This window comes from Dreissena polymorpha, chromosome 1 (genome assembly GCF_020536995.1).
Source record: "Dreissena polymorpha isolate Duluth1 chromosome 1, UMN_Dpol_1.0, whole genome shotgun sequence".
In the NCBI taxonomy this organism is placed as follows: domain Eukaryota; kingdom Metazoa; phylum Mollusca; class Bivalvia; order Myida; family Dreissenidae; genus Dreissena; species Dreissena polymorpha.
Window position 1 is genome coordinate 158,406,895 of NC_068355.1, and position 22,722 is coordinate 158,429,616.

Here is a 22,722-nt window from a genome sequence, read left to right on the forward strand (position 1 = left end):
GTAACGGTGAAGACTTGTTTCAATTAACATATAATATTTACCAAACGTTATCAATTAAATAAACTATTTTTTCGATACAGTTCAGCAATATAAATGAGCAAACTTATATAACGGGGTGTGAAGATCTTAACATAATAAATTACTGAAAATAATCGAACTTATCAAAGTCATAAATGATATTCTAGAAAATAACAAAATATGAAAATGCTTCTCTGATTCTTTCATAAAATATACAGCTGTAATTACAGCTTGATACACTAACCCGTGACCGTCACTGTGGAAAAGAATTCCCTACTTAGGGTAACAAAACATAACATAAATACAAAACATCTACAACTTCGGTAAATCCCTACTTAGGGTAACAAAACATAACATAAATACAAAAAATCAACAACTTCGGTAAATCCCTACTTAGGATAACAAAACATAACATAAATACAAAAAATCAACAACTTTGGTAAATCCCTTCTTAGGGCAACAAAACATGACATAAATACAAAAAATCAACAACTTCGGTAAATCCCTACTTAGGGTAACAAAACATTACATAAATACAAAAAAAAATCAACAACTTCGATAAATCCCTACTTGGGGTAACAAAACATAACATAAATACAACAAATCAACAACTTCGGTAAGTACCTTCTTAGGGCAACAAAACATAACATAAATACAAAAAGCAACAACTTCGGTGAATCTCTACTAAGGGTAACAAAACATAACATAAATACAAAAAGTCAACAACTTTGATAAATCCCTACTTAGGGCAACAAAACATAACATAAATACAAAAAAAAATCAACAACTTTGGTAAATCGCTACTATTGAAAAGTTAATTCTTGTGCATATTTTTCAAGTGCCGAGAAAGTGAGTATTTCCTCTCGAAATTTTTGCCGCAAATCTGGCAAATGCAAATGCTGCCCAAGTGTTTTACTCTGGTGTGCACATTTAGGGCCCGTTTTGATCTATACATTTTTTGACAAACATCACATGTATGCGTTTTCTTTTTATCCGCACCGCAATGCTGCGCGTGGCGTTTAAGGTTTCGGATATAGCCGAATTCTGCATGGCAAAGTTCACAAGTAAGTTTCTCCGCGCCGTGATACTGACGACAATGGTCAGCCAAATCCCTCTTCGATGAAAAGCGTTTCACACATTCTTTGCACGCTTGACGCTTTTGTATACCCGCGTGAACATATCGCTGGTGTACTTTTAAGTTGTACAGGGAACTAAACCGCCTGTTGCATACCAAACACATAGTTCGTCTTATAGCCGTTTGATGTACATTTTTGACGTGGAAATTCAGCCTGCTGTTTGTGGTGTATGACTTGTTACACGATTTGCATTCATATCTCTTTTTAGTTCCTTTATTCATGTCCGTGCTGAAATGAAAAACAAAAAGCGTCATTATTTTGTGATAATCAATCGAGCTCTAAACAACGTCAGTGTAATAGAAAAACATTTATTTGATAGTGAAATGTTTTTTCAGAGAAGTTGGTTTCGCTATAATTTGATAATTTTCATTCAAAATAATGTTTAACTAATGAATATCACAGCCACAGGCTAACCACCTGCGGTTTCAAATACGTTTACTTCCCGAAAACTGCATTCTCGCTGAAGTTTAACTTACTTACATAATTCCTCAGAACTCTTCTTTATTTATAGAATATACTTTGTTAATACAACATGTGTTAAAGAATTAACATTTATGTCTTGTCATTTATGACATAGAAACGTCTATATGTTATATAGTTTACCTTAACAATGTTAATTCCAATAAAAGTCAGGAAAAGAACAGTTTGAAAAACGTACGCAGTTTGATTCCTTATATAACTGGGCAATAGTAATATGTGTATACGTCATCAACACAGAGTGCGTCTGAAACAAGGTGTCCCAGATACTGCCCAGTAAATTGTAAGCTTTATGTGAGCAATCACTAGCAACATCAACTTTTTGACGATAGGCAAATGATACATAAGTCGGTTGATGTTGTAACTTTCGTATATCAACATAATTTTACGGATAACCTGCTCAACTAAAGAGAAAGCTATTAATTGGTGAATACGATGTATATGGGCAAATTCGTAAATACCGGTCCTTATTGATAAAACGAAGTTTGAACTTCATGCTTAAATATTAATGTGCACTATTGCTTAGCGTTTCAACTGCATCCTACCAACTACGCAAGTCGTAAAAAACAAAGATGTTTGTTTTTACTAAAAAGAATAACCCTAACTTTAGATTCCGACCATACAATATGTGTGTGGTATTCTATGTTGCGTGCTCGATCTTCTTTCTTAATTTGATCATAATGAAACATAATTGAAACAGTAATGAAGCGTCAACATAATTATGAATAAACATGTGTTGCACAGAGATTTCTGTCATTGAATGTACTTTCAAACTGGAAAGTAATTTGAGTGTAATAACTAAAGGAACGAATACGACAGAGCATTTTTGGAATTTTAGGGGGAACAAACGACATATTTTAACCTAATTAAGGTTCGATGACCTTAGACTAGTGAATCAAGCATTTGCATTAGTTTACAACACTCGTTTGGTGTATAAGTTATATTTTGATAATTTCGATAATTTAGCTTTAGGCTTATTGAGTATATTACATATTTTGGGTATATATCGTATCAAATGTTTAGGTAGCTGACGTCTTAATAAAGTTGTTTATTTATGAATTTTAATATTAACATCTTAGAAATGAACATTATGTATCAAATTTAATTCGTGCGACGATGCAATTGTCATACGACTGTAAATTTATACCGTGCATTGGCGCCACCTCCTGTCCTGAGCGCCAACTCCTATGCATTGGCTCCATCTCTTTTTGAAAATGTCATAATTATCAAAAAGATCGGCCAGAAGCCAGTGTATTTGTGTATGCAACAACTTGTACGTCTTCGAAGCAATTGTTTGATGCCATTATAGATTTATTTGGATAGACATTTGATCGTCAAACAGGCAAAATACATAGATTTATTTTTAGAACTTCACCATGCAACAACTTATAAAGGTCCTCACGTTTCCAAATGGGCTGTGATTGTATGTGTCTGTACATTTGTAGATGAACAAATCTTCGCTGAATCGCACTACATTGCCCGAATTTTAAAATAATGAGAAATATGTCGAAAAAAACATAAAAAACCTACTCACCTTGTACAATTATCCGTACTGTTTCATAACATCCGCTCATTAGCGCCACCTCGGAAGTAGCATTGGCTCATTTATTAATGCATCGCAAAAAAGAGGTGGCGCGCGTGATTAACGGCCGTGTTTTGGCATCACAGTTATACGCGCATTTATCTAAGATTCACTTGTCGACTCTGTGTATGGCTTGAAGCTGTATATAGAATCCCACATGTACAATATTAAATTTGGTGAGAAAACACGGTTACTTATTGTGATTGCTTTTATAACACGATCTAGTACTTACTGGTAGATATTAATAGTAGACATCTTTTGCATACGAAAAGACAAATCACTAATAAAAAAAATCACATTATTGGGGATGGTGGTATCACATTAATTTAATTATATTGTCTGCAGGATACCCATTTTACCACCGATATGTACAATACCATTTATTCGGAATAATGACTCCTCCTCCTTTTTACTGATATAGTTGAATTATTGAAATATTTGAAAATGATTCATGTATCATATGTGGTGATTTTAACCTTGTTATTTATTCTGTTTTATTTTATGCTTTCCGGTGGTGTATAGAGAAATATCAGTGAATTAAAACTGATAATTTCACTGTTTCAAACAGTGAAAATTATCAGTGAAAATTATCGATAATTTTTACTGTTTACTGTGAAGTGACGTCATTTTTTTGACGAAATGACGTCATTATCCCAGCGAAATTCTTAAGTTAAACTCTTTAACAGTGTATATAAACGGTGAAAAAAGCATAAAATAAAAAGAAAATGTGTTGGATTCGGTGGAATATCGATTTAAATTTTTTCGTGATCATAGAAAATATATAATTTCACTCGTGGCTGCGCCACTCGTGAAAATATTATTTTCTATGATCACTCGTGAATTAAAATCGATAATTCACCGAATCCAAAAAATATCCTCTATGTATATTATTTCAATTACAAATTATAAATAACCCTAAGGCTTGCAATAAAGTTTTAGATTTTATTAACTAATGCAATCATGTTGATCACTTCTGACATCATAATCAGTGAAAAAGAGATGTACCTGGCGTAGAACAAAAACATAACAACAGGCCAGGCTGGACCTATTATTAATCACATCTGACATTTTTTCAATACTTTTAATCCACTGAAATTGAACCAAGTATTAAATTGGACATTATAGTTCTCTTCTGTCAGACATTTAGTACGTACAAGAAATACACAAAACAAATAGATAATATTAAACTTCAATACTCACTACTCATTTACTATTATCTTAATATTAATGTTCATTAAAGTTCATGACAGAGAATTACAGTTAAATAAAAGTGATCAACTTTTTCTTGAAACTCTCCTGATGGAATTTAGAGGCAAATCAATTAAATGGGTCTTATAAAAAATGAAATCAAAACTTATAGAAAGTATCTGAAATTAAAGAATTGGAAGAACACTTTTCAAATGAGAATATAAAATAACTAGACAATTTGAAATCACAAATAAAACAATTTAGAGCACAAAATTAAAAGGATGCATGATTAGATTCATATTGCAGTGGACTATGCAAGGTGAAAAGCCATCTAATTTTTTTTGCAGCCTAGAAAAAATATAATTCAATAACGAAAACTATATATAAACTACAAATGAAAATGATAGGGAAAGAACTGACCAAACATGTATATAACAGTATATATTATCAGTCTCTACAAGAAAAAAAAATGAATGTAATAGTGAATACGTTAACAACTATGTAAAAAGAACTAAGTGTAACACTTTTACCCAGGCTGAGGTCATTTCAATTTAAAGTATATAAACTATATATAAAGCTTCAACTGTTTAAAAATATGTCAATTAATAAAAGCCCAGGCAGTTCTGGCTTCAATGCTGATTTTTATAAAATGTTCTGGACTAACATTGGTACCTTTGTTTTCAGATCCTGAAATGATCGTTGCTTTTGTGGAAATGTATCTACTGCACAAACTCAAGCTTATACAAAATCAAGAGTAATAGCTGATGGATTAAAATTATTTATGGACAAGTTAATTCAAAACGACCAAGACTTGCAGTTTAAATATTATTTATATAAATATGATTGGACTAGCCATGTCATCAGAAAACACAATTTTATGAAAATTCAAACAGTATAAGTGTTATCTCGTATGTAAAAATCAAGGTCTTAAACAAATAAAGAAATCAAATTCGGCGACAGCACCTCCCATTGCCTAAGTCGGAGCGAACAACTAATATAATATGAAAAATACGAACATGATTTAACACGGTACTTAACATTTACATACATATCATTCACTTTTCTAAGCATTTTAGATTGTATAACAGACTTATACACGTTCAACCATAATACATTGCGGTATATACTATCAAAACATGTAGAAGTATCGACGTTTATTTTCATTCACATAATATTAGTACAATGTAAACAAATTAATGAATAACATCAACAGTTGAATAACTTTTCCGAATCAAAACTGCGCAGTAGAAATATAAGTGTTACTTGTACTGTTTTACTTGGAAAGAAATCAATGCGCTTGTTTAAAATAGTGCTTAATAAGTTCGAAAAACACCGTACACAATGAATCCCTCTCCCTATAGTTATTCACATCATTAACAGCAGCCTTGTATGCATAGCAAATATAACCCATTCTAACCATGTATCGATAAAGAATCCCGATACTGTTCAACACATCGCACACATGTTCAGGCAAAAATTACTACATTCAAGAAAATATTAATTCAATATTAAACCACAAGCCGATTATTTATTTTGCTTAAAATGTTTAATTTCAATGTAATATTCTTCAACAGATACGTCACGTTCTGTGAAAGCATAATTTTCTAAATCAAAATCATTGATGCAACAAAAATCTTCTGCTTCATTATAACAATTAAAATCAATCTTGCTACTGAAGTTTTCAAAAATGGTAAATTCTTCTAAGGATATATTATATTTTATATCTATATTTTTATTTTAAATATCGCCAAAGTCTCTTGGTTTTTGTTTTCTTAAAATATTAAATCTCAATATTTTGTTGTTCTATATCAATAGGCATTTTAGTGGATTAAGTCATAATAGTACCTTTTGCTTGTACATGAACGTTCTCTGTTTATAACTGTTTTCTCATAGTTTAAACACGCAAAGCGCCGTAGTACAAATTCTGTGCATTATCGCTTTCAGAGGTGATAAAATGTACCAATTGATGGCGTGTTCTTCGATTTTTACCGTCACTGTGACATGAAAACAGTACGAGTCGATGCTAACAAAAACATCCGTTTTCCAAATAAGTGCAATTGTCGTAAATACCGTAAAAAACAGAATAATACTTTGCCAATCCACGATTATCAATGCCAAACATGTAGTTTGTGAATTGCTGTGATGTTGTCTGGTTACATTATTATGCGTTCAACACCGTTAGCGGGTCACATTGTGCCATGGTTTACTGGATAAGATACCTTAATGGTAATAATATCCTCTGCATGGGCCATTATAGTGTAATGTAGTTACATTTCGTTCAGATAACATGACTGATGTAACATTCCCAATACAGTAATGGCAGTTCTGTCAACGTGTGTTAATTGTTGCGATTGAGTTGAGTTCATTCTTCGATCTCACAATGTTGACCTTACTATTAATTATAAAACTGATATAACTATACTGGGAATGTAACGTCTAGACTTAATATCACCATATTTTACGTACACTCATGTGTTAGAGGTTTTATTGATACTTCGTAATATGCTGAAATCAATCTAACGACCGATGTATATACTGGCACCTTAATTCTTAAATAGTTCCACGAGTACATTTAATTGTTCAATTTGTTAAATGTTGTTGTGCATGCGTTTAAACCAGCATTCTAGTCAGATCTAAGATGTACGTTGTAGAAGAATTATCAATCACATTCAGTCAGTCTGAATTCTTCATCATCTTGTTTACATCGGTTCTCTGATTAATTGTCTACATAAGTGTCCATAAGGTCTTAAGTAATGCCCCTCATTCACATTAAATAACCAAAACTATTAATACGGACTCGGAACGCTACACATGATTTTAGTTATTTTATTTAACAGGGGTTTTCATCCGTTACATTGCGTGGTATATTAACAATCTACTATATTTGAGCCCAAATGCCCTTACACATGTTATTCATATTTCTTAAGTAGAGCAAACTTTGAATTACATGTTTGCCCATTTGAAACTTAGGATACATAATGATTTATGTTAAATCAAGGCCCAGATTATAGTACTCCGTACTAAGATATCCAACAAAAGCGTATTTCTAATCAAAAGATGGACAAGACGTTTCAGTTTCGGGGAGACTGTCAAACTGTTTGCCGAGCGGTCACTTCGTAAATAAGAGACATGATAATTATTATAGGTATCTATTGACCGTTGAGTTATATTTGTATGATTTAGTGAGTATTTCAGGATGGTTCTCATAAACAATAAAATAACCTTTTTTTATATGGTATCATTACGTAACTCATATTGACGTCATTTGAAATAAACTGAACAAGTTTATGCCAATACTGATACGTTTACTCGTATGAGTAACGGAATTATGTTTACTTTTTTAAATATGCTGGACACATCATTAATGAACAATAAGTATTATGTTACACGTAGATTACATTAATATTATCTGTTCAGAACTGTCAGAACATGTTCACAAACTATCCGATTGGTTGAGAAATCCTACAAGTGTATCAGAGAAGAATACACGTTGTTTTATAGTGTGTTTGAATTTAATTTGTGCTCACATACATAGACCTTGCATTTGTTTAAATAAAAATGACGTGCTTTACGTACTTCTATTGATGGAAATCAAAGAACAATTTTTTTTCTTACTTGCATAATTGACATTGTTACGAAACAGTCGAAATATAAAATAAACACAATTCAAACGTGCTTCAAAGGCATAGTTATGGTTCAAGGAATGTTTTATCATTATTTACTCTGTGTTTTGGCACTTAACGTCGCATCATTTAATTACCGTGATCTACCGTTTCTGCAACAGTAAAATACATTTAAGGATTAATATATATTCTATCATGGTGTTTTGTCGAATACCCCACAGTAAGGAGTATAGATGCGCACTCGTGATTTGATAACAGGAATCTAGTATACTCCTTACTGTGGGTTATTTGACAAAAAATTATCATAGAAAAATATAATTTTGATTCTTACACGATTCTGATTGTTTTGGTTCAAGCTTTTCGACGTGAACTATATTGTTCAATACTCCGCCCTTCTTAGTACAAAATTCACTTTTTAGTGACGTCATTGAATTGTACAAACATATGGCATCGTTTTTATTCATGAATATTTTACAAATGACGTCACTTTAATTAGAACAAAAATCTTAGAAACTAAATGACGTCACGTTTATTAATGCTATTGAAAAGCTGACATGCTATAAATGTTTTCTTAATTACGTTTCCTAACAAATAACATTTTTCGTAGGCGTGGGTATGCCACTTCACTTATCACCAAATATACAATGTGTTGTATATGTACATGCTACATTTGTTACATTTCTTTTAGAGGGGGTTTTTACAAATGCATTTTACTGCAATATTTTCTTTATTTATTCGGGACTATCTTCGAAACATCGCTCCGCCCATAATTATTGCAGAATAACCGACACTTGATCTCCTTCTTTGCCTATAGAAAACAAGTCGCGTGTAGTGTTAGAATAGAAAATAACTGTCTCACGACATGTTATAGACTTAAGTATGAATAATCCTAATTTGCAATTTTAATTTCAGCATTATAGTGTCGCAAATTTTAACCTATATATGATTACGGACATGGAATGTTTAATACAATATATTAATTATTTTATTATTTTACGAGTAAGCAAATGCTTATACAGGGCAATGTACACGCCGATGTATTCACTTTAAGTTTTAATTGTTGAAGACTCAACTAGTACGTTCGTCTCAAATTAACATTTTTGCGCAGCCTAGTAGGAATTTAACAAATACTTTGTAAGAAAATGTTCGTCTGAACAACTGCAAATTATTTGAAATTGTATACGATTCTTGTTCTGGCACAACATCTTTTAAACTTTTACGAGTTTGTTTTTACTTATTTATCCCAGTTATATCTGCTTCGAAATAAATATTTCTAATATCGTTTGTACTCGCTTAAAAGAATTTTTCAATTCCATAACCATTACAATTCTAATTAATTGACCAGTATCTATTGCTTACATCACAATACCTTTAATATCCCAACACACATGAATCGATTTTTCAAAACCACTATTTTGATAATATCATAAATTTACATGGATGACATCCAAAATGAACTAATTCATAACAAACTCGTATAAAGGTATAGTGCAAACGTTTTCTATTATTTATTTTGAAAAATAAAAGCCTTCAAAAACAAAGTGCTAATACGATTTGTATTGTAGGTTTACGTTCAGCAGTCTCTTATCGAAAAAAATGGAAGCAATATCAAAATATTTTGTATAGTATTGCATTTATACAAAGTATGTTCCAAAATAGACTATATCTGATAAAGTTCCTCTACTTTGCATAAATGGGTGTTGGGCGTTAAAAATGTATGCGAATTGAAACATTTACACAAAAAAGGCGACGGTATTGCATAAATAAAGCCATAACTGTCAAACAAAATGTGTGTTATTTGCATACGGTGTTATTGACTTTGCTCTATTTGGAAGAAAAAATGAATGTATGTTAAAGTATACAAATTTAAATAACACTATTAGATGGGTATATTTTATGTATAATACATGCATGATCTACTTAAAACATCATCTATGTTATGTCAGTGGGTAGATGCATGATCTACTTAAAACATCATCTGTTTTAAGTCATTGGGTGATTTTGGTTGTAGCTAAACTAAGTTGTTTTGGCATTTCCATCGTTTAGGAACGATATTTACAGACGAGTTTAAAGTACATAATATATGTTTGAATAGTTATTTTTTGAGATTCTGATATAAGCCTCTAAAAATAATAGTATGACTACTTTTGATAAAATTGTTGCAAAGAAATGTTAACGAATTGTGGTCATTATACGTTAAATCATGCATGGCATGTTAAAAGGACAGGGAACAGAAATGTTTAGTGGTGACTATTTAAGTTGATTAAAAGCTATATATTTACTGTTCATAACGATATAATTAGTGTTCGTATCTCATTATGGCATTTTAACCACAAAACATAAAGAAATATTGCAACAGGACTCCTATATTATTGATTTCGTGTAAATTTAATATCCCTGAAGTTTCGATATGGATCACGTCCTTTTGACAATCAATACTAAACAATAATTTTGCTCTATTTTAAAATACAGATCATAATACTTCATTTGTTTTCTTTGAAGTGTAAATATTGTATGCTACCAAAATAAATGTTGTTCGATAATAACATAGCACGATGCAAAAAAAAACATTTACTAGACGAGCTATACGTGTCCATATCTATATTAAATTAACGATCAGACAAAATAAGTTTTATATCACGTCAGTAAATAATGGCAACACAGGGCTAATCTCTAACTGAATATTTATTGCTTCCTTGAGCCCGATCAAATTTCCTTGTTGAAAATAAGAAATGTATTATATAAATTGCATATTATGGAATTTCATCTGATGTATTTCTTAACAAGTCTATCTTCTTTAAATAAAGATTTTATTATTATTATTATTATTATTATTATTATTAAATGTTCGTAGTTATAACTTGTGCATTTGAGTTGATATATTTCTGCAATAAATTTCGGTTGGAATTGTAGATCTCTAGCTGACATAGCTCGAAAATAACTTGTATGATGCAATTAAAGGGGAAACATTTTTGGCATTGGCGTCATATAATTATTTTACTCTATTTTTTATAAAGTTTTTATCTAGTCAATGTATCGGCGATTTGTTTTAATAGTTGAGTACACATTTTAGAATTGTATGTCTGTATAATCGAACGGATTTTTTTATTTCATTTATATGTATATGACATTGATGTTACGATTACACCAAGAGATATATTTTGTTAAACGAAGACAGTATTATTTTTCCAGCAAATATGTTAACAACTGATACACGAATGCATTAGGAATTACCATTTCGCACCAACCTGTGTACAAAAGTATGACTAATAGAACAAGTCGAATGGGGGATAACTCAATAATGTACTGTAAATTTAATAGTGTACTCTGTGCCATAACTATCAAACCTGGACCGCAAGATGTCTTGATTCGTGATAACCGTCGAACAGTCAAATGGAACTAATAAACCAACATATAAATGGATAAGAATTGTATTTACAAGCAAAACGAACGAATGAAATCTATCTATATAGTGCTAAACTGAATCAAATTGTTAGTCACTGCGATTAAATTGAAGTAGACGTTATGTAAGACAAAAATAACGAACAAAAACAATTTTATTAACGTTTTAGGGATGACCGCACTTGAAACAGATTCCCGAGAGCTTCTTTTAATACGTAGTACTACATATAGAACAATTTGTATTGTTCCTTAAATAATATACCATACAAATATTAAGCAACGTCTATAACTACTAGGGTTGGAACGTTTGTTTTAAATATTACCACACTATAAATGCTTATCAAATGTAAACGCCAGTCCTGAGAGTAATTTAAGGCATTCATGCACGTGGTTTATCGATATTGATACTGTTGTATGGTTACTGTGTAACATTTGACGTGAATAATTAGCTTTAGTGTACATATGCCATTGTACATTGTTGATGGATTGTTGACAATCAGTGACATTCTCCAATCATAGGGTCTTGAGTTGCATTGTATGAATGCTGTGCATATCAATATTTCGGCACGATTTTATTTTGAAAAATCATCTGCATTGATTCCGGTATCTAATCATCGCATAATGCAACGAATAAAGTTTGTAAATTATACAGTAATGGCATTCAAGAAACATTATCAGGTGAAACATTGAACATCTACTAACGAGCGAACATTAAATAATTAAAAAAAATATAATTCCAACACTGTATTGCTATGTCAGATATGATCAATCGATATTGCAAAGTTTATTTTCTGTTCTTGCTGTAATGTTAATCGATAACGACTGGCATGGGCGATTGAGTTCATTTAGAAATCGAGCTATAATTTAAGTGAGTGTTTCGATAACGGTCTATCAATCAGATAAAATTATGAAAAGCAATCTATACAATAACGCTTCAATTACTATAAATGCCATAATTGCTCAAAATTCCATATTTTTGTGTTTTTGACATTACATTTAAATCTTATTAGGCTGAACAAATCAATTAAATGTTGATGCGGTCATTGTTGCGTATAGTTCTCTGCTGTTGACACAGTAGTGTCGATAAACAATTGCCTATGATGACAAACACATCGGATATGATAGATGATTATTTATTTCAATATGTGTTTTGACCTTTCATTACCACATATTACCAGGCTGTATTTGAAGACGGCAATATCGAGGTCCTACCTCGCAAAAGTCAAAATGGAATACTTTCTAGTAGAATGCATACACTTGGTTCGTGCAACCACACATTTTATTAAAACATTTCTTAATACAGGATTTATGAGTAAGATACTTTCTCCCATACAAATGAGGGGGTGGGGTTATTTGTCAGATTACCGGTAAGTTATAGTGTTGACAAATCATGTTCAGAATTGTTAGGAATCCGTGTAACATTTTGATTTACATTAAAACGATCAATAGATCCACCTTGTTTTAGATTTATCCTATTTACATTTATTATGATTTTTTCTGAAAATGTATGTGTATATACACATGACAACATCTTTAATTTAACACATCTATTTACATTCACACTTCATTACACTTACCGTACTTTTTCTTAAGCGTTTTCGATTTCAATCCGATTATCTGTCGTGATGATACGCACTGTACATACTTCATGTTCTGCTTCCAGTCTTGCGCAATTAAGCTGAATGATCAAAGCTGGAGAATTCCCGATTCTAACTTGGCACATGTTCACTTTTTGTTAAGCTTCAAGTCTGAAGTCATAACACCACGCTATTTACTGTCGACCATTTAATGTGGTTTAGGCCTTGGTTTTCCAAAAGGTTTATACAAATTCAAATGAACACCAACCTGCGATGTAATGTTGTGTACATCATCAAATACTTGTTTTGAAACGCGATCGGCATTATGAGCATCATAGTATAATGGATTCCTATGTGGCTTCACTATCAATGTGTGTTTTGGCAAAAGGTTAATGCATGATATTAAATAAATGTTCCAAATGTACAGAGTATTTATACATCAGATCAAGTGTGATAGTGATCGAATAATTAAATAACCAACGATGTTCAACATTGTTTGTTTTGTATTAATAAACAATGGCGATATAGAAAGGTTACATTATTTATCGTTCAACATCAATAATGACCCATATTATTTTATGATATTTACCATATACGATCTAAGACTGTTAAACTTATTCTCGTAACTCAACTTGAGCGTCTAATAACTTCCATGTTCAACTATGCAGCTGAAATCTATGTGTGATGAAGGCTACATGCTGAAAGAAAATCCCATAATCATATAACTAAATTTAGATACAAGTCGCTGACTGACAGATCGAGATTTGTCAACTTTAATTCTGATTTGTTTGTGTTAGTGGGTTATTACGACTATTCGTTATTTAATATTATCCATACCGACTGATATCAAACAATTGAATTCGAGACTTCGTCAGAAGATGTAGTTAATATTCCAATATTTAATAAACTCTTCGAAAACATGTATCATCTTCGAACGATTTATTGATTACAGCTATTAAAAGCCCGTAAGCAGGTTGTTTTAAGTTATTACCTGCTCATACGGTTCATTTCATGTCAGAGCATCTGAAACAAAACCATTTATGTTATTATACGCGCGCATGATTTCAATGGTTGGCAACCACATACAGATCATCCATTGCGACGTTTTACCAGTATTCAATGGCAGTCAGCGTTAACTTTGCCTCGTGCTTTGTTCTTATTTGACGATTAACCACATGTCATAAATACATTATTTTGACTAGTACATGTTTTCACAATTATACTGAAAAATACTATTACATTTATATGCTGGGTAAAAGCATCATGTATAAAAAACATTTGGTTATTAATCGGTTATATACTTTTATCAGTCAATTGTCTACAAAAATGTCTTCTTTGTGACGTATCAGAAGTATGTTGACTTGGTTAGCATAATTGTTACATGAATGTTTTGATTCAAGAATATTTTGGTGATATAACATTAAAATTCAAATACATCTACATGATTTAAGACTTATATTTTGCCAATTCAAACCAATATTTAAGATTGTATTGTCAACCATGTATGTTTGCATTAAAAACAGACGCATATATGTGAAGAAGGAATGCTAAGTACAAACCGTTCGGTACCGTTAATAAAATGTTTCATACTTTATGGAAAATCAAGAAGACCAAGTGTGCGCCGATACAGTTTGTTTTACTCTTTCTGGAAGAACTAACAATTATGCCAAAGTGTCGTTTGTACGAATCTGTTCACAACAGTGTACATGCATTTTGTACGTGTATAATGCTCCCATTTCTTTGATTGTATTGCAGCTGAATTTCTTTCAATTCGACAACGTTGTACTTATTTTATAAGATCGTATATACTATCTTTAAATGAATGAGGCTTCAATACACTGTTATGCATATCTTGCACAAATACGGTTTCTTGTTTTATGTAACATAACCATTGATTGAAAAAACACAATTACATTTATAATCATTTTTTACGCAGAATTACTTATTAGTGAACAAAAATAAACACTTATGAATGTTTCTTTTTTATCACTTATTAACTTTTACTGTTGTTTTTACAAAGCTCTAAAGTTCTTGTACATTAATTATCTGTATCATTTATATGTTCCTAAATTTCTTAATTCGATATGTTTCATTGAATACCATAACTACATTTTTTGTCCATGAAGAGCAAGAATAAAACGAAAATTGAACTGCTGTTGCCTCATGAGATGCAATGTGTAAATATTATATAAAATTCAATGACTGGTATTTCTACTCAACAAATTATTAAACAAAATTCGATAACTGGTATTTCCTCTCAACAAAATATTATATACAATTCAATAACTGGTATTTCCAGTCTGCAAAATATTAAACATAATTCAATAACTGGTAGTTCCACTCAACAAAATGTTATATACAATTCAATAACTAGTATTTCCACTCTACAAACTATTATTCAAAATTGAATTACTTATATTTTCATTCCACAAAATAGTGTACGAAATTCAATAATTGATATTTTCACTCTACAAAATATAAAATTAAAATTCAATAACTGTATTGTCACTCTACAAAATATTATATAAAATTTAATAACTGATATTTCCACTCTACAAAATATAATATGAAATTCAATAACTGATATTTTCAATTTACAAAATATTATATAAATTTCAATCACCGGTATTTCCACTCTACACAATATTTAATAAAATTTAAAAACTGGTATAAAATTCAAAAACTGGTATTTTCACTCTACAAAATATTATATAAAATTGAATAACAGGTATTTCCACTCTACACAATATAATATAAAATTCAATAACTAATATTACCACTCTACATACAACTACGCATGTATTATCTGTCAGTAGATCTGATCAATCAAGTCATTTGTGTAGTCGTCGGAACATCCAAAACTCTAGTTATGCTTTAACGCTGACTAGACAGTTTGAAATTTAAACTGAATCATTCCATCAATTATATAATCGCTGAGCCATAGATGCCATTAGATGTTAGTTATTGATTTTTGAAGAAATTTGAGCAATTCATGCATGCCAACTTAAGTCATGGTTGCGATGCAAAATTGATAATAACTGTTAATATCGAGGAGCAAATTTACTGATAAGTGAATCATTCTGATTTTGATGAGTTCTTACTCTTGCATATGTTCATGTCATTTTAAAATGTCCATAAGAAACATACCTTAAACATGATTATGTACTGAAGCGTTGTGATTGTTGTTGTGTTGTTATTATTGCTTTTCTAAGGGTCGTTCAGTCGCTAAATCTGTGATTGGTAGGAAACCAAACTACAATACATAATCCGTGAAATTGTGCTGTCATGTGTCGCAAAACAGCTTGTTTTGTTGGACAACAAACAAGCAATCTGCCAATTCAATTATTGTTATTATTCCTCACTTTTATTCACAATGCTAAACTCCCATCGTGACATAGAAATACTGTCAGACCCAGCGGGAATAAATTTACTGTCCAAAATATACTGTATCCCGCTGCCATAGCAATCTCGTGCCACCAGCGGAAAAAAAATTACTGACAAAAAAATACAGTATCCCGCTGCCTCAGCAATCACGTGCGGAATGCTTCGCCTCGGTTGACAGTATTTCCTCAAGTTGACAAATTTACTCTCACCCTGTCAGATATGTAATATTTATATACTGAATAACTCACTGTATACTGTATACCGTGATGCATAATTAACTACCGCATGGGTTGTTGTTACTGGTGAAATAATTACGTTTAATTCGAGATCAACAGTTATCTTAAACATATTGTATAATTGTTATGACAAATGCTTGCTAATTTACTTCGAATACAACATACTGGCATTTGAGCAGCTATCAATGACAAAAGTTGCTGCTCAAATGCTGCTCAAATGCCAGTAACGATTTTGAAACTTGTTTGTGTGAGAATATAGAATATTTTGTGTCTACATTCGTATCGAATATTTATATATTTTATAAACGAATGCAATTACGTGGATATACGTTTGACTTTGAATGAATACCCATTATTGTTCGGTGCAAAGCTGTGTAAGAAATTTATTTAGTTAGATAATGTGCCTATTATTACAAGCAACACGGGCAGGGCGATTATGACTTTGTTTGCATTTATTAATAATAATGAACTAATAGACAATATAGCTTACAATGAAAAAAGGCACGTTGCTTAAATGTATTATTGTCTTAATTTAAAGAAAAACGCCTACCTTGAGCAAACGAGTTGAGTTTGCAGAAGACATTGCCCAGTACCCATCCCTCTGTAAAATCATCGACGAGTCGAACCCAAGAACAGCACGCGATCACCAGAAGGTCAGATACCGCTAGGTTCACGAGAAAAAAGTTTGTAGTAGTCTGCAATGGTTTTGTTCGCGCGATCACCAAAAATAGTTAACAATTTCCCACCACAGAAGAAATAATTATGAAACTATAGAAAGTTATTTTAATGGCAATCTCCCATTTAGGGACATGTGTCAGATTGCCAGGATATTCAAGTGATGACAGATCATACTCGTACTCTTCAGGATCTTCATGAATCACTGTAACATTCCGTTGAAATAATTTGTCCTCAATTAACTCCATCGCATGATGTAATTTTAAAACTTCAGTTTATTTGAATTAAATACTCCATTTTGTGCAAATAGGCATGGTAGCAATTTGAGTTCACCACATCTGACATGCAATCACTCAACATGAAACACCTTGCTTTAGCTTCAGCGAGTCTGTTTAAAATCTGATTAACTGCCTAGACGCTAAGCACTTTGAACAAAACGTGTTCTTCGTCCAATCATAAGAATGTAGGCCGGATAAGCATAGCAGTGCCAGATATTTTCTCTATATAACTGGGCGCTTTTCAGACGCTTTGATTGCACTGAAAGCTGGTTTATATTTCGTGTAAAAAGAGATCTGCGCGAATAAGTGTCGCCTGAAAATGCGAATACAACATGCATTCGGGCGTTTAATATCATTTTGTACAAGTAAATTAATCGGACTTTGGCACATTATGACAATGCATAGAATGCTTTTTACGTTATGAACATGTGAAAACTGTGTTAGTAGTATTCATTTAAGCTCATGGTAATAAGCCTTTTTCGCAATACGTATGTAAGTGTTATCAGAAAGTATTCAATTTTAAAAGATAATCCTGACGGTTATGTTCGACATATTGCTCACATTTGTTTCTCTTTAGTTTGTTTATTTAAACCATGTCATCATGCATTTCTCATTGATACTATCGCATCATACAATTTCATTTCAAGCTATTAAAAGAGTGTTCATAGTTGCATAGGTTTTCGATCACGAAAGCGTCTTTTTAGAAATGTCGATAGTTTTGTTCAGTTGCTGTATAATTATGTTATTGTACTGCATTGTTTTCCATGGCTCAACAAGAAGTCATACATCACACAAGTATAAACAATGCGGAACTTGATCAGCAAAGTTACTGTATTATGGGAAACGTTAATGATGGCAATGTAAAACATGGACATAATTTGACGCAGCACAAAAGCTTAAAAGACAGGACATTCGTTAAACAGAAACACATTTCTGTTACAATTGTACAATGGAAATAAGGAAACTCGGGGTACAATCCATTTTAAAGGGCTCCAAACATCCTACCCGGTCCGATATTTTATCACAAATCATCCGTTAATCCCATTACATGGCAGTTTCAACCAAATAGAAATACATGAATATCGTAGTCATGTATGATCATTCTACTGTTTATTGTTGGATGCATATAAATTGTATAATTATTGAAGGAAAGATTTTGTAAACAAACGACACACGCGGTAAGTTAAACAAAAATTACTTATCAAGAACATACATTCTTTGATTAAACATATTTCTGGAGAAAAGACAAATGATACGCTAGAAACATTGAGGAGATCAGTATGTGTTAACTTTAGCTCATCTTATGTGTAAGGCAATTGACAAATCACCAATTTTATGCGGGCAAAGAAATTAAATAACAACATTTATTATTAATCTGTTTCAAGCAAGAGGCGCTGCCTTAAAACGGTCAATACAAAGCAGTAATGGGTTAATAATAACACAATGAGTGTACATACTTATACAGTTTAATCGTGATAGAGCATTGTGCTAGATCTTTTGTTTTTGTATTTTAGTATGTTACTCATTCACAACCTTTCAATAAGTTAGCGTTGTTATGATTCTTCAAAAATAATTCCGATACGATAATAAACTTATTTACAGCCAAACAGATATCATTCGTCTCTACCTAAACAGATATCATTATTTTAAACTTCATTAAAAATCTGACTTATATTTTCGGGACAAAATAGACAACTAGTGTGAACGACTGAGTTAATGAGATCATTTATTCGTGGAAACGACAACATAAACCGATAGGAATAGACATATTGTTATACATACTTGAAATAGTCTGTAAGACAACAATTTTGAAACTTGCGAACAATGACATGTATTGTGATTGGTGGATAACGTTGTGACGGTAATCGCCAGTTAATTGTCTCGTTCCCACGATTTAAAAAATAATTCCCACAATTCAGCTGTGTCGCAAGCGTGACTTACTTAGCCGTTCCCGTGAGTTAGTTTTCGAGCTAACTAACTCATAAGAACGACTTGCATTGTTGTGGAAATGTGTTACTTACTCGAGCCGAATACTTAATAATCATGGGGACGATTAACTAAGTCGTTTTAACGAAATAAATAAAAACAAATACGTGCTACATCTATGCCATCGTACCAACATAACACAAGCTTGTTAATGAAAATGAACTTAATTAAATTACGTTTAATATGTTTATATTTGGAATATTACATGTTACATTAATACTATAGTCGTCATAGTTCTCTTCATAATCTCACATATTTAATTCGTTTCGTTTATAATCCGTCACGCGTAAGTCATTTTACACAAAGCATGTTATTAATCAACTTATTCATAAATAGTTTGAACATCAAAAGATAATTCTCAGGAGAAATAATTAAATAACTACGTCTGGGATTCCTCAGGAACGCAGATTAATGGATATCAATACAATAAAGTAGCAATAAGAACGACCATGTCGGATGTGTAAACACAATAATCAGGTAATTACCTCAGCTTGTATTCAATATTACTTTGGTTATAATTTAAAACACATATAATGCCAAACATTTAGACGATGGTGTTTACCATGATTAAACGATTGTAATATTGTGAATTTCATGCAAATAAGCTGCTACATTTGTAACGTATACAAATACAAAAAACAACTTACAACATACGAACTGCTTTATTTGGTATTCAGGGAAAAAAGATTGTTATTTGACGTGTTGGAACTAATTCTTACCTAGTCATATAGTGAATACATACGTAAGTCCGTGTTTTGTTGTCTGGGTATCGTCTTAGCATCAGATTATAAAGCGGTAATTATGTAAAATATTTTATCGCGATCACTCGTGCGTTCTTTACATTCAAACGTTATGAGAAATATATAGGTCAATAAATCTGGTATCAAGAACAAAAACGTAATCAAACAAATATAATAGAAAATGTTTTATCGCGGTTCTGAGTATGTAAGACTCGGGTGTATAGAGAAAATAATGGTTAATATTACTCACTGAATCATACCAGTATCTGGAACATAATTCGCCATGCAAAAAGATAAGTAGATGTACGATGATTGTATATATAGATATATATTTGTTGGATTTGGTGGAATATCGATTTTAATTCACGAATGATCATATACAATGATATGTTCACGAGTGGCGCGGCCACAAGTGAAACAATATTTTTTCACGATATCCTTAATAGTATTATATTTTAACACATCGATATTGATAATCAACGAGAAATGTTTTTTCTGATATATTAATTTTTGCAAATTTTTAATATCAATATTTGCACAATCAAACGAATGTTTTTGCATTATGCAAAACGGCACTGGTTAACAATATCTCGTAACAGATATTGAATTTATTATTTTAATATGCAATACATAATGCATCTAGCGTGGATCATAGTTTTCAATTTGATAGTACAAATATCCGTTCAAGTATTAAGAGCCTGAATGTGAGCTTACCCACTTGAGGTCAGTTAAGTTTTATTGGTCGATACCATACAAGGTCACACTGATTAATAAGTAAAGACTAAGTGCGAAGGGAGAAATGTTGTAACAGATACAGAAATGTTTAACTTCTACAACATGTACCAGGTAAAATCTCAATATTTATTACAACATAAACTAGAAGTGTTAAAGAGATGTTGGGTTAAGCTTTCGGTATTAATTTTATGTATTTTGCTTCTAGAATTCCCGGTGTTTAACAACTGCTTCAAACTGAATTTGTTATAATTGATTTAGTATGTTGAGATGAAACAGGACTTTAAAAAGAAACCTTTGAAATTGAATAGTATTGAAAACAATATATATAATTATCAAAGCACATGCTAGTTCAAAGTGCATGACAAGTTTACAGCAAGCTAAAAACGTCTCTGTCGATTACTTCCATTTTTCTTATATGATTTTCTCAAAATTATTGGATTTTGAGTAAATATGTAAACGCAAAGCATGCTATTTTTTATACGCAATGGCTAAGGTGTAAATAAAGAGTCCGAATTATTGTGAGATTTAACATGGTTCGGTATCCTAACATGTAATTACGCATTTTAGTATACAGGGCTTTTTTAGCTTTCATAAAATATATGACAAGTGAATACTATCATAAGTTTTATTATAAAAAATAATGTCAGGTGCAACAGACCAACTTACATCTAAATGGGAATCTTTTACTACAGCAAAATTATTTTGAATTTAGTAATGTCGATGCATTCGATTGCTATTTTATTGGAAAAAAACAACAACAACAACATCAACAACAAAACAGAAACTGCAAATACGTTCTAAAGGCAACAAACCAACCATTGTTCGATACCGATCCACACAGCCAATATTTAATTCGGAAATACATTTTCATACTGTATTAAATTGTGGCCTGTATTGTATAACGATAAACGTAACTTTCCTGTTTTAAAACACTCAAACTTGTGTATATGGCCGCATTGCACTCAACATGATTTAGTTCTTGCTATCGTCCTCAAGTACACTTATGCAATGCTTATTTATTATTGAATAAACTTATTCACATTTGTTTCAAAAAGCTTTATTCACATTTGTTTCAAAAACCTAACTTCTAAATCGGGTTTGAAAATATTATGCTAACGGTAATGGCAATCACACCTTACAGAGAGGACCGTCATTATAATCGAAATAATACATTACCGAGAAAATACGGTATTTGTTCGCCTACATTATCCTGAATTCATGGAAATAGCCTGAAATAAACGAACTTAGAGACAAAAGATGATAAGACGGGTGAAGTTAAAATGATGTTAATTATATGTTAAAACATGTTCACTCCTTTAATGTACGCAGAACACATCACATCACCATCCCGAGTAAGCTTTTATGGTTTTAACCCATTTGTGCCTAGTGGACTCTCCCATCCTTCTAAATTGGATAAATTTATTTCCAAAATTAGGGATGTCTAGTATATCTAGTTCTATATTTAGAATATTTCTTACAGAATTTCCTTTAAGCAAACAGCGCAGACCCTGATGAGACGCCGCATGATGCTACGCCGTACCAAGGCCTTTTTTCTAGATGCTAAGCATAAATGGGTTAATGTCAGTCATTATCTGTCATGCACTCGAATGACATAACCGGCAAAATTAATGTAAGTTTACATACATTGGCAAAATCAAATAGAAACCTGAACATACCAGTAACAT

General features: G+C 31.6%; 1 protein-coding gene across 1 annotated transcript in view; it reads right to left on the reverse strand.

Annotated features, from left to right (window-relative positions):
* Positions 1-17,676, reverse strand: part of LOC127857767 (neuropeptide FF receptor 2-like) — a 48,712-nt gene extending 31,036 nt beyond the window's left edge. The window contains exon 1 of the mRNA XM_052394427.1: positions 17,174-17,676. The gene's annotated coding sequence lies outside the window, so the exon portion shown is untranslated. The remainder of the gene's footprint in view (positions 1-17,173) is intronic.
* Between the last annotated feature and the right edge of the window lie 5,046 nt (positions 17,677-22,722).